This window comes from Rhincodon typus, chromosome 32, assembly GCF_021869965.1.
Source record: "Rhincodon typus isolate 14 chromosome 32, sRhiTyp1.1, whole genome shotgun sequence".
Classification (NCBI taxonomy): Eukaryota; Metazoa; Chordata; class Chondrichthyes; order Orectolobiformes; family Rhincodontidae; genus Rhincodon; species Rhincodon typus.
Genome location: NC_063363.1, coordinates 32,667,816 through 32,681,141, shown reverse-complemented (window position 1 = coordinate 32,681,141; position 13,326 = coordinate 32,667,816). Strand labels below are relative to the sequence as shown.

The following is a 13,326-nucleotide window of genomic DNA, read 5'->3' as shown; positions in this document are numbered from 1 at the left end:
TATGCCCACTAGGGTATATTACCATGCGTCTGCCCAGCAGTAGGGTATATTACCCTCTCAGTATGCCCACTAGGGTATATTACCATGCGTCTGCCCAGCAGTAGGGTGTATTACCCACCTAGTGAACCCACCAGGGCCTGCTGACTATTCCGAATCACGACGCGGGGTCTTAGAATGAGCTCCCAGGTTTGGGAAAGACTTCCCGGGAGCAAGAGTGAGCTCCAGGCTTTGGGAATGACTCAATGCACAGAGTGACAGTTCGCTCCTCCCAGGGAAAGTTTCCCTCTTCAGGCTGGAGCTGGACACTGGAGAAACTGCGCGCAGCGAGAGAGAGAGAGTGAGGATTGCTGAGTGTTACTGAGAGCCACACAGAGACAGTGACTGGTGACTGGATGGTACTGTGCTGGGGGGAGAGTGGAGGCACCTCTCTGTCAGACTCAAATCCACCAGAGCTTGCGGCTTCTCTGCGCTCTTCAAAACGCCAGCAATTCAGTTAGTTAGATCTGTGGCAAGAAAATGATGTTTTCACAGCAAAAGTAGTGTGTATGTTTGTGTTTCACATGCTCGGCTGTTCCCTTCAAAGAGCAGAATTGAAAGTGTGAAGGGACAAGGGGACAGGAGACGTAGCCTGGAGTAGGATTACCAGTCACTCTTCACCAGTTTAAAGTGGGCAAGAAACACACAGAGAGTGCCGGTCTCTGAATCGAATAAAAACCAGAGTTGTGAATTCTTGGTGTGAATCTGGCGTTCAGCTGAGAATTGTGGAGGTTACGCAGTAGTGAAAATATTGGAATAGTTCGGGGTTTTCTATCTGCCCCAAAATCTCCATCTTAAATCCCTCAGGTTCTGTGTTTGTGTGTGTGTGTGAGAGAGAGAGAGAGAGAGAGAGAGAGGGAGACGCTGCAGAATTTGCAATGCGAGCGTTCTGACGGCGATAATGTGCTTCTGTTGGTTTCACAGTGTCACATTGACAAGGGAACAGTAAAAATTAGCAACATAAACACCCAGCAACAGCACTAGGGGGGGGGGGGGGGCGCGGACACCTCGGTGTGTGTCTGTAGAGAGCTGTCTGATAGAGGGGTGCGGTGTTAGGAAGATACAGGGATAGTCAGTTCCACCTTTGCTCAGTACTGCGAGTCTCATTTTTATTTTGGATAGGAGTTAGTTACACTGTCAGTGTATAATGGGAACCCAGAGTCCAGGCATTAAACTCCCTATGTCCACCATCTCCGCTTACTTCAGGGTTTGGACTTGTTCCACTGTTATCCCCAAACTTGGTTCTGACAGCAGAGAGAGTATGCACCCCAGGGTCACACTCCCAGTCACTGCGCCGGGAGAGGACCCCACACACCTTCCACACTGCACAGCCGGTTTGCAGCGAGCACACGGGGTGGAGAGGAGGTGGACCATCGATTATTAACCCGGCTTCTGGCCCCTAAGTGTACCTTGGCCTCCCCCAGGATCCGGTGCTCTGCCTGGGTTAGGACACTGCTCACTATCAGAGACACTAGGTTCCCTTCCTGCTGAGACTACTGATTACTGCCTGGAGATCCCCATTACTGGATCTCCTCTGCTGCTGGAGAGATCACCAACCGGAGATAATCTACGTGGGAGCTGCTGTTCAATAACGGAAGGAATCACACTGAGTCTGACCCTGATCTCACTCCATTTCCGCATTGGTGCATTTTCCAGCAATGTTGGTCTTTTGATGACTTTTATTTTAGGAAAGTGGATGGTTTTATCTCCTCCCAGTCCGGAAGTGATGGGCCGACTGGCCCCAAATGCCGTGACAGTATTTTTCCTCTAAGAAAACTCAAAACAAAATATTTCGATCTGAAAATCACACAAGCGAGCAATAAAATGCCACTTGTCACGATTTAGTAGGTTGGAGCGTCAGTGTGTTATAATAAATCAGAAAACTTATCATCTCACCTGGGACAAAGTAGCCTACTGTGGGAGCTGTGGTGAGCTTAGAGGGTAGCTGGTGATGTGGTTATGTCAAGAGACTAGTCCCCGAAAAACATCATTTCGTGTGCTTTCCCTCAGTAACAGCAGCCACGCATGTGATAAAAACCCAATTGGTTTGTTGAGAGATAGCCGGAACTGCAGATGCTGGAGTCTAAGATAACAAGGTGTAGAGCTGGATGAACACAGCAGACCAAGCAGCATCAGAGGAGCCGGAAGGCTGACGTTTCGGCTCTGAAGAAGGATCCGTCAACCTCACAGGACACCTAGCAATGGCCAAACCATTCTAACCCTGCTCACATCCTGAGAATGTTTTATTTTAGAAAAGAGCACCAAGTACCTCTCTCAGCCCACTGGGTCCGCATCACTTGGCCGTAAATTCACCCAAAGGAAACACACAGCGAGAGATTGTGAATCATGAGGGGCACAGACACCCGCACTCAAACACACACACACACACATATACACTTACACACACAGCTACACATACACACTTACACACAGTCCCACACATATTTACACAAAGTGGGGTGATGGCCTTGTGGTATTATCGCTGGACTGCGATAATAGGTTCTGGGGACACGGGTTCGAATCCTGCCACTGTAGGTGGTGGAATTTGGATGTAATAAAAATCTGGAATTAAGAGTCTAATGACGACCATGAATCCATTGTCGACGCCCTCATCCTATGAATGAATAAAGGGGGGGAGGGGGAAACACATAGCTACACTTATATACACAAACACACACTTAATTAATTACGCATGTTTATGCGTTCTCTCTCATACATACGGGGATGGTGCATATAGGAATTAGAACTGGGAGACTGGCATAGCAAGCAATAATAAAGTCTAGGAGATATAAGCGATGAAGGTAGAATGCACACATGTTAAGTAACAAAGCCTCAGCAGAACGCTTCAGATGTAACTCTGTTAATGGGAGCGCCTGCAAAGGGTTTGCTATGACTTTCTGAGCAAGCCGAGCTGTGTTAGCAGTGGTGACGGGGTGAGGTAGATCAGTGACTGAGTGACCGGATCAGGCCTGAGAGAATCTCCAACAGCTGCTCTCTTCCTCCAGCAATAACACCGCCTCTAATCCGCTAATCCTCGCCTCTAATCCACTAATCCCTGCAATCTGCTTCTCTCAGATTCTCAGAGACTCATCCCACAGCAGTCTCGCCTTGCCTTGGGCTAAAAACTTGCTCCTCCAGAGGATTCAACACTATTTTACGTGTCAGTTTGAATTAGTCCAAGACCTTGTAATGAAAGATTTATAATTGTCTCATCAGAATCCAAACACATTTTAATCAAAGCATCTGCAAAATTCTATAAAAATGATTTGAAACATGCTATCTGGGGAATAAATAGGAAAACTGTAGCATTATAAAATAGCAGGAATATTAAAAGCAATTTATAATTTTGATCAAATTTATGATACTTGGGACATGCTTATCCTCGCTGATTTTGAATTGCAAGCAACTCTTTCAGTCTTTGTTTTTGTTTGTTGCCTTTTTTTATTAACCCCGTGAGCGCAATGATTTCGGATCGGGCAATGAGCAAAGCCTGTGCCTTTGTAAATTCCTTCTTCGTCTCATTTTTCAATAAAACAAATGCAGTGTGTTAGATGCTGTGGTGTAACGTGAGGAGAATGGATTTTTTTCTCTGATTGAGATGTTTCTTTGTGAATGCATAATCCAGTTTTGTTTGCTTCTGTTCTCTCTGCTTAAGTTTTCGTCCGACCGAGAATGCTTTTTTTTCCAGACCATATTGAAAGCAGGTCTTAAGCTGCTCAAGTACAGATTGCAATGGACTGCATTCATTTCAGTTTAAGAGGTTGCTGGGTGACCTCATGGAAGCGTCCTAAACGATCAAAGGATTTAAGAGGTTAAACACGATGACTCCAGGACAGTAATCCTTAAATATGAAACAAGCAATTTAATCAGGAAGAGGGTTCTTTTTACTGTACAAAACATAGCGAATATCGAGAACTCCCTCTCCGAAAAAGACTGTGGAGACGGGGGTCAATTGAAATGCCCAAGGTTACGATTGATAGTTTTTATTTGTTGTTGTTCAGTGAAGGAAGTTGGAGAAAAGGCCAGTAAATGGAACTGACGTACAGTTCAGCCATGATCAAATAGAATGATAGAACAGGTTCCCCGGAGTGAAGAGCCCTCTCCTGTTTCTGTTTCATCTTTTCACCATTTCAGCTCGACTATAGTGGAGACTTCCGCTCACAAAATCAGGGGATTGCAAGAGCCCTCTCCAAACCATTCGGTCCAAACACAAAGGGCAGGCCCATAAACGCATTGAAGTTCTTACCTCAAGATAGCACCAAGTTCAAAAGTGAATCTTTTCCCTGACCATTCCAACACACTCACTGCAGTGTAGGTGTAGGTTACTGTGATTAAGCCTGCGGACAAGTTGAATTCTGCTTTCACTCAAAACTCCATGGTAAGTAATATGTTTAAAGTTTTATTTTAATCACGACAATATATAATGCCTTGCATTAATTTTCTAGAAATTAATTTCAGGACCCATTAAAATGTACTCATCAGAATTGATTTCAATTTTTGCAGATCCATTATGACAAAATGTAATTGTATTTGACTGAACAATTCACTTGAGTTTATGGCTGTGGACTGATTTGGTATTGAAAATGCCACTACAGTTAGTAAATGCATGACCTGGTCCTCTGGAGTAAGAACTTTCATGGCCACTATGTTCCATGACCTCAGGAAATTCCAAAGAGCTCACCACTGAGGGAGTATTGATTGAATTGCATTCAATGCTATGGGGGTAAACATACAGCCATTTTGTGCACTGCAAGATCCCACATACACAAGAGAGAAGGAGAATCAGATAATCTGTAGTTGTATTGCTCAGAACACTGGAGAACTGCCCTTCAATTCATATCATTTACAGCAACCCAAGCAGACGAACAGTGCATTCTAATCCTTGGCTTCATGCCTATCCAAAAAAGTGGAACAACGCAGCACTCTCCCCCAAGACTCAACCTCTCAAAAATTAAAACCTTGACCTTGAAGTCAGAAGCAAGATTGCTACCAAGTGGCCAAAGTAACTATGACATCAAATGAAACTAAAGTACTGTGGCTGCTGGAGGTCTGAAATAAAAACAGAAAATTTTTTTTTGTGGGAGAAACTCAGCAGGTCCGGGGGCATCTGTGGAGAGAGAAACAGAATTAATGTCTTGAATTCAATATGACTGTTCTTTGGAACTGGTGAACTATGATGCCAAGTCAGACAGACCATCAGATCCAGGGTTTGAACTCTACCGTTGGGTGTTCTCATTCAGTTGTGGTTCAGTGGACAGGTTTCTTAGGTCTTTCTCAGAAGTCCTTAGTTCAAATGCCACTTGAAACATTTGAGCATGGACATCTAATGCAGTGTATACAGAATCATAGAATCTCTATAGTGCTGAAAGAGCCCGTTTGACTGATGTTGTCTGCAAGGACCTTTTGAAGAGCATCCCACCCAAACCTACCAAACCCCCTCCACCCTATCCCTGCAACCCTAAATTTCCTTTGGCCAATCCACTTAACCTGCACATCTCTGTACACTATTGTGCAATTTAGCATGGCCAATCCACCTAATCTGCACATTACTGAACACTATGGACAATTTAGCACGGCCAATCCACCTAACCTGCACATCCGTGGACTGTGGGAGGAAACCGGAGCACCCGAAGGAAACCCACACAGACACAGGGAGAATGTGTTGAAGATGCATTTTCATTTTTAGTGAGATATTATTAATCCGAGGCCCTGGCTTCTCTCTTCAGTGAACCAGAAGGCTCCTGTGGTCTTATATCAAAGAGAACCAGGGGAATTTTTCCTACAGTCCTTTCTTCAACATTTACCTCTCAATCAACATTGCTAAATAAAAACAAAGTAACAATTAGATTGTTGTTGCAGAATCTTGGAACTGTGCAAAATGAAGGGCTGATTTCTTATATCACATCCATGGCCACACTTGAAAAGTGGTTAAATTTCAAACACCCTAGGGTGTCATGGGGTCACAAAGGTGCTATATAAACACAGATCTAGTTTTTCTTTTAACCAGGCAGCAGCTGTGACACTACAATTGTTCTTGTCAACTCTGAATCTAAGAAGTCAAGTTCTGCCAAGATTTTGGTGAATGACTCTATCAGTGAGTCCTGTTGAGAAATACTGAGGTGTGGATTTGTAGCCAGGAGTGGATCAAGGTCGGGCTCTGAAACCTTCAGTATTGAATAAACTGCCAACATTTACTATTCAAACTCACACAAAGAGTAAACAAAGTTGAGTGAGATACTGCAGAGTTGCTGAGGACAAATTATGGAGCTGCCACAGTCTGATTTTCTTTTCTGGAAGTCTCCAATGAAGTTATTACTTGCATTCTATATAAAACTGTGACAGCACCAAATCCTCCTCATAATAGATAGCACGGGGAATGAGTGATTATTGAAAGATTAAGTAGGCAGCAGTGCACCAGTAAGAGTCATTGTCATCTATAAATGAAGGCAATATGGTGATAAAGGCGTTGTCAGAGGGGGAGAACCACACCACACCGTTCGCAAAACTCTCCCCTCAATCATCTTCAGTAAAAAATGATCATTTAGCCATTTTCACCTCCCCAGTCTCAAGAACTTCATTTTCCTCATCAGTCATCTCCATAATCTCACTCTCACTCAATCTCCTCACTCTCATCCACACTCAATCTCTTCACCCTCATCCATTCAATCTTCTCACTTGCACTCAACCTCCTCACCCTCACTCAATGTCTTCACTCTCATCCACGCTCAATCCCTTCACCCCCACTCACATTCCCCGCCCTTACCCAGACCCATACTCAAACCTCACATCGTTACGTTCACTCATTCTCTCACTCACACAGTGCCCCTCATTCTCCCTCATTCAATCCCCTCACACGTACATTCCATCATCTCATCGTCAGCCATTCTCAGTCCTGCCTTCCTTGTCTGACACTGATTCCCTGTTTTTCCCTTCTCCCCATGAGTGAAAGTCTGTTCACCTATTCCTTTGAGCAATTTCTGCCATCTTCTCATGTGTATTCATGCTACCTTCATACCTTATTGTTCTGACTTGCTATTCCCTCACCAATAACCACATTTTGTTTCTTTTTATCTTAAGTATTTGATGTAAATGTAAAGCCCCTTGAGGCATCATCCTATATGTGAATACCATTCACCAAATTTCCCCACTCACATTGACATACTTGAGTCTGAGTGATGTGTAGCGATCATCATTCGGAAGATCTGGCTAATTTCTTACATCATTAACCGTAGACAAATTCTTAACTGCTGCCTAACCTGATTTTAACCAAATAAGCAGAGAAGCCGTTGAATCTAAAGATATATGTCTTCATAAAATCCCTACAGTGTGGAAATAGGCCCTTCGGCCCAACAAGTCCACACCGACCCTCAGAGCATCCCACCCAGATCCATCCTCCTGTCTACACAGCTCTAAACACTATGGACGATTTAGCATGGCCAATCCACCTACCCTGCACAGCTTTGGACTGTGGGAGGAAACCAGAGCACCCAGAGGAAACCCACGCAGACACGGGGAGAATGTGCAAACTTCACACAGACAGTCGCCCAAGGGTGGAATCAAACCCAGGTCGCTGGCGCTGTGAGGCAGCAGTGCTAACCACTGAGCCACCGTACCATATACTGACTCAAAAATGAATAAAGCAAGACATGCATTTACATAGCATCTCTCACTGCCTCGGCGCAGTCTACAGCCGATGAAGCCCCTTTGAGTGTAGAACAGAGCCATAATGTGGAAAATAGAGCAGTCAATTGGCACACAGCAAGCTCCAAAAATATCAATGAAATGATAATCAGATAGTTTGGATCCACAATGTTGCCCAGATGCTGGAGAGAATACCAAGCTGTTTTTCAAATTGTGAAATGAAACTGTAATGCTCACCTGAAGGGGAAATAGACCTTGATTTAAAATCCCATCTGAAAGATAGCATCTTCCTTGGTACTGAGATCAAGGATCTGCCTTTTTACAGGTGAGATATTAGATTAATGATTGTTTACTTCAGGATCAGCCCAGGATATGCACCAGAAGATGTCTGAAACCCACGATCTTCTGAATAAGAGCTCAACCAACTGAACCACAGCTAACACTCACTAGGACAAATGTATTTTACTCATCGGACCACTCCAGTCCCATAGCATTCATACAGTCATGATCTGTGGAGATCATTTGGACCATCAAGTTCATGCCAGCTCTGTGTGGAGTAATCCAGTCAGTGCTAATCCACTGCTCTTTCCTGCAGCCTTGAACATTTTCTATGTTGAGTTCCTGTCTAATTTCTTTTTGAAATAATTGATTATCTCTGTTTCCAATATGTTTGTTAGCAACAAGTTCTATTGGCTGCATAAAACAGTGCATCTTTTGTTTAAAATCTGAAACCCGTGTCCTCTAGTCCTTAAACCATACGCTGAAAGGAGAAGCTTTATTTTTCCTTCATATTCACCTCTATCAATTCACCCTTCATTTCATTTTTCTTGAAGGAAAACAATCTCATTTTCTTCAACCTAATCTCTTAACTAAAATCCCTCATCCCTGGTGTCATTCTGGTAACTCTCCTCTGCATTCACTGAAGAAATGTAATATTCTTCCTGAAGTGGATGTACTTTATTTGTTGCTGAACAAGAGTTATATAAAGGTTCAGAATAACCTCCCTATTTTTGCCATCAATGTCTTTATCTATGAAGTTCAGGATCCCATATGCTTTACTAATGACTCTGTCAATGTATCCTGCTATCTTTGAAGATTTATGCACATGAGTTGCCTGGTCTTTCTGTCCCTGCATTCTCCTTAGAAAGTCATTAAGTCTATATTGCTTTCCCTATCCCTTCCGTCAAGATGCATCACCTCACACTTCTCTGTATCAAATTCCATCTGTTACCTTTCTGTCTATCCTGTTAGTCTATCTATGTCCTGTTGCAATTGATTAACATTTTCCTCAATGTGCGTCACACTTATATGCTTGGTACCATTGCCAAATTTTGAAATTTCACCATCTATTCCAAAATCCAAGTCATCATATAAGCAAAATAAACAGTCGTGCTAGCATTTACCAACCATGAGTCTGAACAAAATAACTATTTACAGTGACCTGATGGTTTATGTCCTTTAGCCAATTGTTACCCAAATGGATACTGGTTTTCCTATCACTTAAGTGCAATTTTGCTGACCAGCTTTTTATGTGGTACTTTGGCAGAAACTTTCTTAAAATCCACATAGGAAATATCTACCACATTCCCTGCATCAAACGTATCTTACTTGATCAAAAGTAAAGAATAGTCAATGTATGATCTGCCTTTTACAATATCATGCTGCTGCCTTTCATACAGTCAAAACTCTCCACATGTTTATTGATTTCCCCAATTATTAACCAGCAGTGGTGTTAAACCGGCTGATGTATAGATAGAGGGAATGTCCTCACACACTCTTTTGAATATTTGCCGCATTCTAATCTTCGAGGTTGGAACATTATAGTAAGCCCTTTCATTGTCTCTACCCTCATTTCCCTTAGTAACCTGGGACTTAAGTGCTCTGACCATGTGAGAACAGATAGTTCGGCTCCCCTCTTTATAATCAAATATTTTTATTGCTTTTTAGCAAACACCTATCATATTTCAATTGAAGTGTAGTACTAGTCAAAACTAAGAAACTACAAAAACAATAAAAAATTTACAAGAGATAGTAGAAACTGCAGATGCTGGAAAATCTGAGATAACAAGGTGTAGAGCTGGATGAACACAGTAGGCCAAGTAGCATCATAGGAGCAGGAAGGCTGACGTTTCAGGCCTAGACCCTTCATCAGAAATGGGGGAGGGGAAGGGAGTTCTGAAATAAATAGGGAAAGAGGGGGAGGCGGATAGAAGATGGATAGAGGAGAAGATAGGTGGAGAGAAAACAGACAGGTCAAAGAGGCAGGGATGGAACCAGTAAAGGTGAGTGTAGGTGGGGAGGTAGGGAGGAGATAGGTCAGTCCAGGGAGGATGGACAGGTCAAGGGGGCGGGATGAGGTTAGTAGGTAGGAGATGGGGGTGGGGCTTGAGGTGGGAGGAGGGGATAGGTGGGAGGAAGGACAGGTTAGGGAGGCGGGGACGAGCTGGGCTCGTTTTGGGATGCAGTAGGGGGAGGGGAAATTTTGAAGCTTGTAAAATCCACATTGATACCATTGGGCTGCAGGGTTCCCAAGCGGAATATGAGTTGCTGTTCATGCAACCTTTGGGTGGCATCGTTGTGGCACTGCAGGAGGCCCAGGATGGACATGTCGTCTGAGGAGTGGGAGGGAGAGTTGAAATGATTCGCGACTTGGAGGTGCAGTTTATTGTGAACTGAGCGTAGGTGTTCTGCAAAGCGGTCCCCAAGCCTCTGCTTGGTTTCCCCGATGTAGGGGAGGCCACAACGGGTACAGCGGATGCAGTATACCACATTAGTAGATGTGCAGGTGAACATCTGCTTGATGTGGAAAGTCTTCTTGGGGTCTGGGATGGGGGTGAGGGAGGAGGTGTGGGGGCAGGTGTAGCACTTCCTGCGGTTGCAGGGAAAAGTGCCGGGTGTGGTGGGGCTGGAGGGGAGTGTGGAGCGGACAAGGGAGTCACAGAGAGAGTGGTCCCTCCGGAAAGCAGATAAGGGTGGGGAGGGAAAAATGTCTTTGGTGGTGGGGTCGGATTGCAGATGGCGGAAGTGTCGGAGGATGATGCGTTGGATCCAGAGGTTGGTGGGGTGGTACGTGAGGACGAGGGGGATTCTTTTTTGGTTGTTATTGTGGGGATGGGGTGTGAGGGATGAGTTGCGGGAAATGCGGGAGACACGGTCGAGGGCATTCTCGACCACTGAGGGGGGAAGTTGCGGTCCTTGAAAAACGAGGACATCTGAGATGTACGGGAGTGGAATGCCTCATCCTGGGAGCAGATGCAGTGGAGGCGAAGGAATTGGGAATAGGGGATGGCATTTTTGCAGGAAGGTGGCTGAGAGGAGGTGTATTGTAGGTAGCTGTGGGAGTCGGTGGGCTTGAAATGGATGTCGGTTTCTCGGTGGTTGCCCAAGATGGAGACAGAGAGGTCCAGGAAGGTGAGAGAGGTGTTAGAGATGGTCCAGGTGAACTTAAGGTTGGGGTGGAAGGTGTTGGTGAAGTGGATGAACTGTTCAAGCTCCTCGTGGGAGCACTAGGCGGCGCCGATACAGTCATCAATGTAACGGAGGAAGAGGTGGGGTTTAGGGCCAGTGTAGGTACGGAAGAGGGATTGTTCCACGTAACCTACAAAGAGGCAGGCATAGCTTGGGCACATGCGGATACCCATGGCCACCCCCTTTGTCTGTTGGAAGTGGGAGGAATTGAAAGACAAGTTGTTGAGGGTGAGGACGAGTTCGGCTAAGCGGATGAGGGTGTCAGTGGACGGGGACTGGTCGGGCCTGCAGAACAGGAGGAAGCGGAGGGCCTTTAGGCCATCTGTATGGGGAATACAAGTGTATAGGGACTGGACGTCCATGGCTTAAGTGAAAGAATAAGGAATCCTATCAACTATTAACTGCAAGAACAAATAATAAAACAACCATCAAATGCACACACAAACACAGGTAATACGTTTAAAAAGAGAAAATATCTTATACGGCAGGAAGGAAAAAAGACTAAATTTATAGAGATTAATTGTTTAGAGAGTTTTTGAGGCATTAACTTTGTAATCTGGAATCATAGTTGCTGAATAAAATGTATCTTCAACAGTGGTGAAGTTTGTAGATATCTTGGAGTTCTTGGTGAGTATTTGTTCTCCCAATTTGTTTTTTCACTGGATGTTGTTTGAGAAAATATGAGAGGGTAAGACTACAATTTCTTGTTGTTGCAAATTAATTTATCCTTCTCTCTATTCTACTGCACAAGACAGATACTGAAATATGATTCATTTGTATATTCCCAAGTCTTGCTGAATAGTTACAGGCAACAGTTGATGGATAGTCAGTACACTTATCAGACAAGCATGAAATAGTAGCCGCAAATTTCTCGCAGCTGACTCAGTGGCCTGGTTTCAATGGTTTTAGACAAAATTATCATTTCAGTGCAGATGGTTTGTTTTCTTCCACATGCGTCTCTTAAGCATACCTCAGTCTTTGGTATTATGATCATGACAGTTATTTTAGGCCAGTATTTTCCCTTAAAAACTATTTTTGTTCCTGACATGTTTCAGGGATAACAGGAATAATTAAAATGTCCATTTTTACTACAATCACATCAGTAAGCTTGTCAGATCAGATGATTTATTCATTTTAAACACAATCAGCCTTTCCAGTAAAGGCTGCCTCAATTTTCATCTCATTCATTCTCTCTGCATCTCCATTACTACTGACACTTTATCAGCTTCTTCTTCCTTAGTAAGTGCCAATATAAAGTACTCCTCAAGTATTCTATACTTTCAGCACATATCATCTTTTCTGGTCCTAACAGACCTTGACTCTTGCTACCCATTTACTATTGACGTGCTGACAGAAGATTTTTGGGTCATTTAAATGATATCAATCATTCCATTCTGATATTCTTTCTTTGCCAGTCTTGTTTCTGTCTTTCCCCTTTCAACTTATGTCTTTTTCCATGCTTCTCACTTGAAATGAGCATCTTACACTCAGTTTTTAAAATTACATCCTATCGTCAATCATCCCTAGCTTCCAACGTACCCTGGTATTTCTTCATCTGCCTTTCTGTCTTGCTGGAATGTACCTAACCCATTTCTCCAAAGTCACATCCTTAATGATACTTGTACTATTTGAGTTTCAGTGTTTAAAATCCTGATGTCTTTGAATCTTCTGTTTTATTTTCTAATCTGTTGTAAGTTGTGTGTTTCAGTGAGCCTTTCTGAGGAGCTTAGTAAGTTTACAATACTTTTATCTCACAGTTCCAGGGTGAAGCCAGGCCATGTCAAAGATCAAAGGCTCCATTGTCAGTCAGCTAAAAAGATCAAAGCTGAAGCAAGCTTAGGTCGTGCCAGTCCGGTTCCTCACCAATAACCAAAAATAAGCAGTTTGACATTAATTGGCATTAAGTCCACAATCTGATTCAGAGGATGAAAAGGGCGACTGAGGTGGATTGCGGCACTGCAAATATCACTTTGTTTTTGAGGCCGATGGAGTAAGGAAGTACTTTACTCTGTGAACTAAACTGTCATCAGGCCAATGCAGGAATCTGTGAATTCCCATTAGTAAAGATGTTGACTCTAACTCGAACCTTGAAAATGATTTGGGCTCCTAATTATCACATGGTCTGAGAACAGGCTGGCCTGGATCTCCAAGAGGGCTCCACTTGATCTGGGATTGAATAGA

At 43.7% G+C, this 13,326-nt stretch overlaps 1 protein-coding gene across 1 annotated transcript in view; it reads left to right on the top strand.

Annotated features, from left to right (window-relative positions):
• Nucleotides 1-13,326, top strand: part of kirrel3a (kirre like nephrin family adhesion molecule 3a) — a 545,968-nt gene that overhangs the window by 689 nt on the left and 531,953 nt on the right. The window lies entirely within an intron of this gene.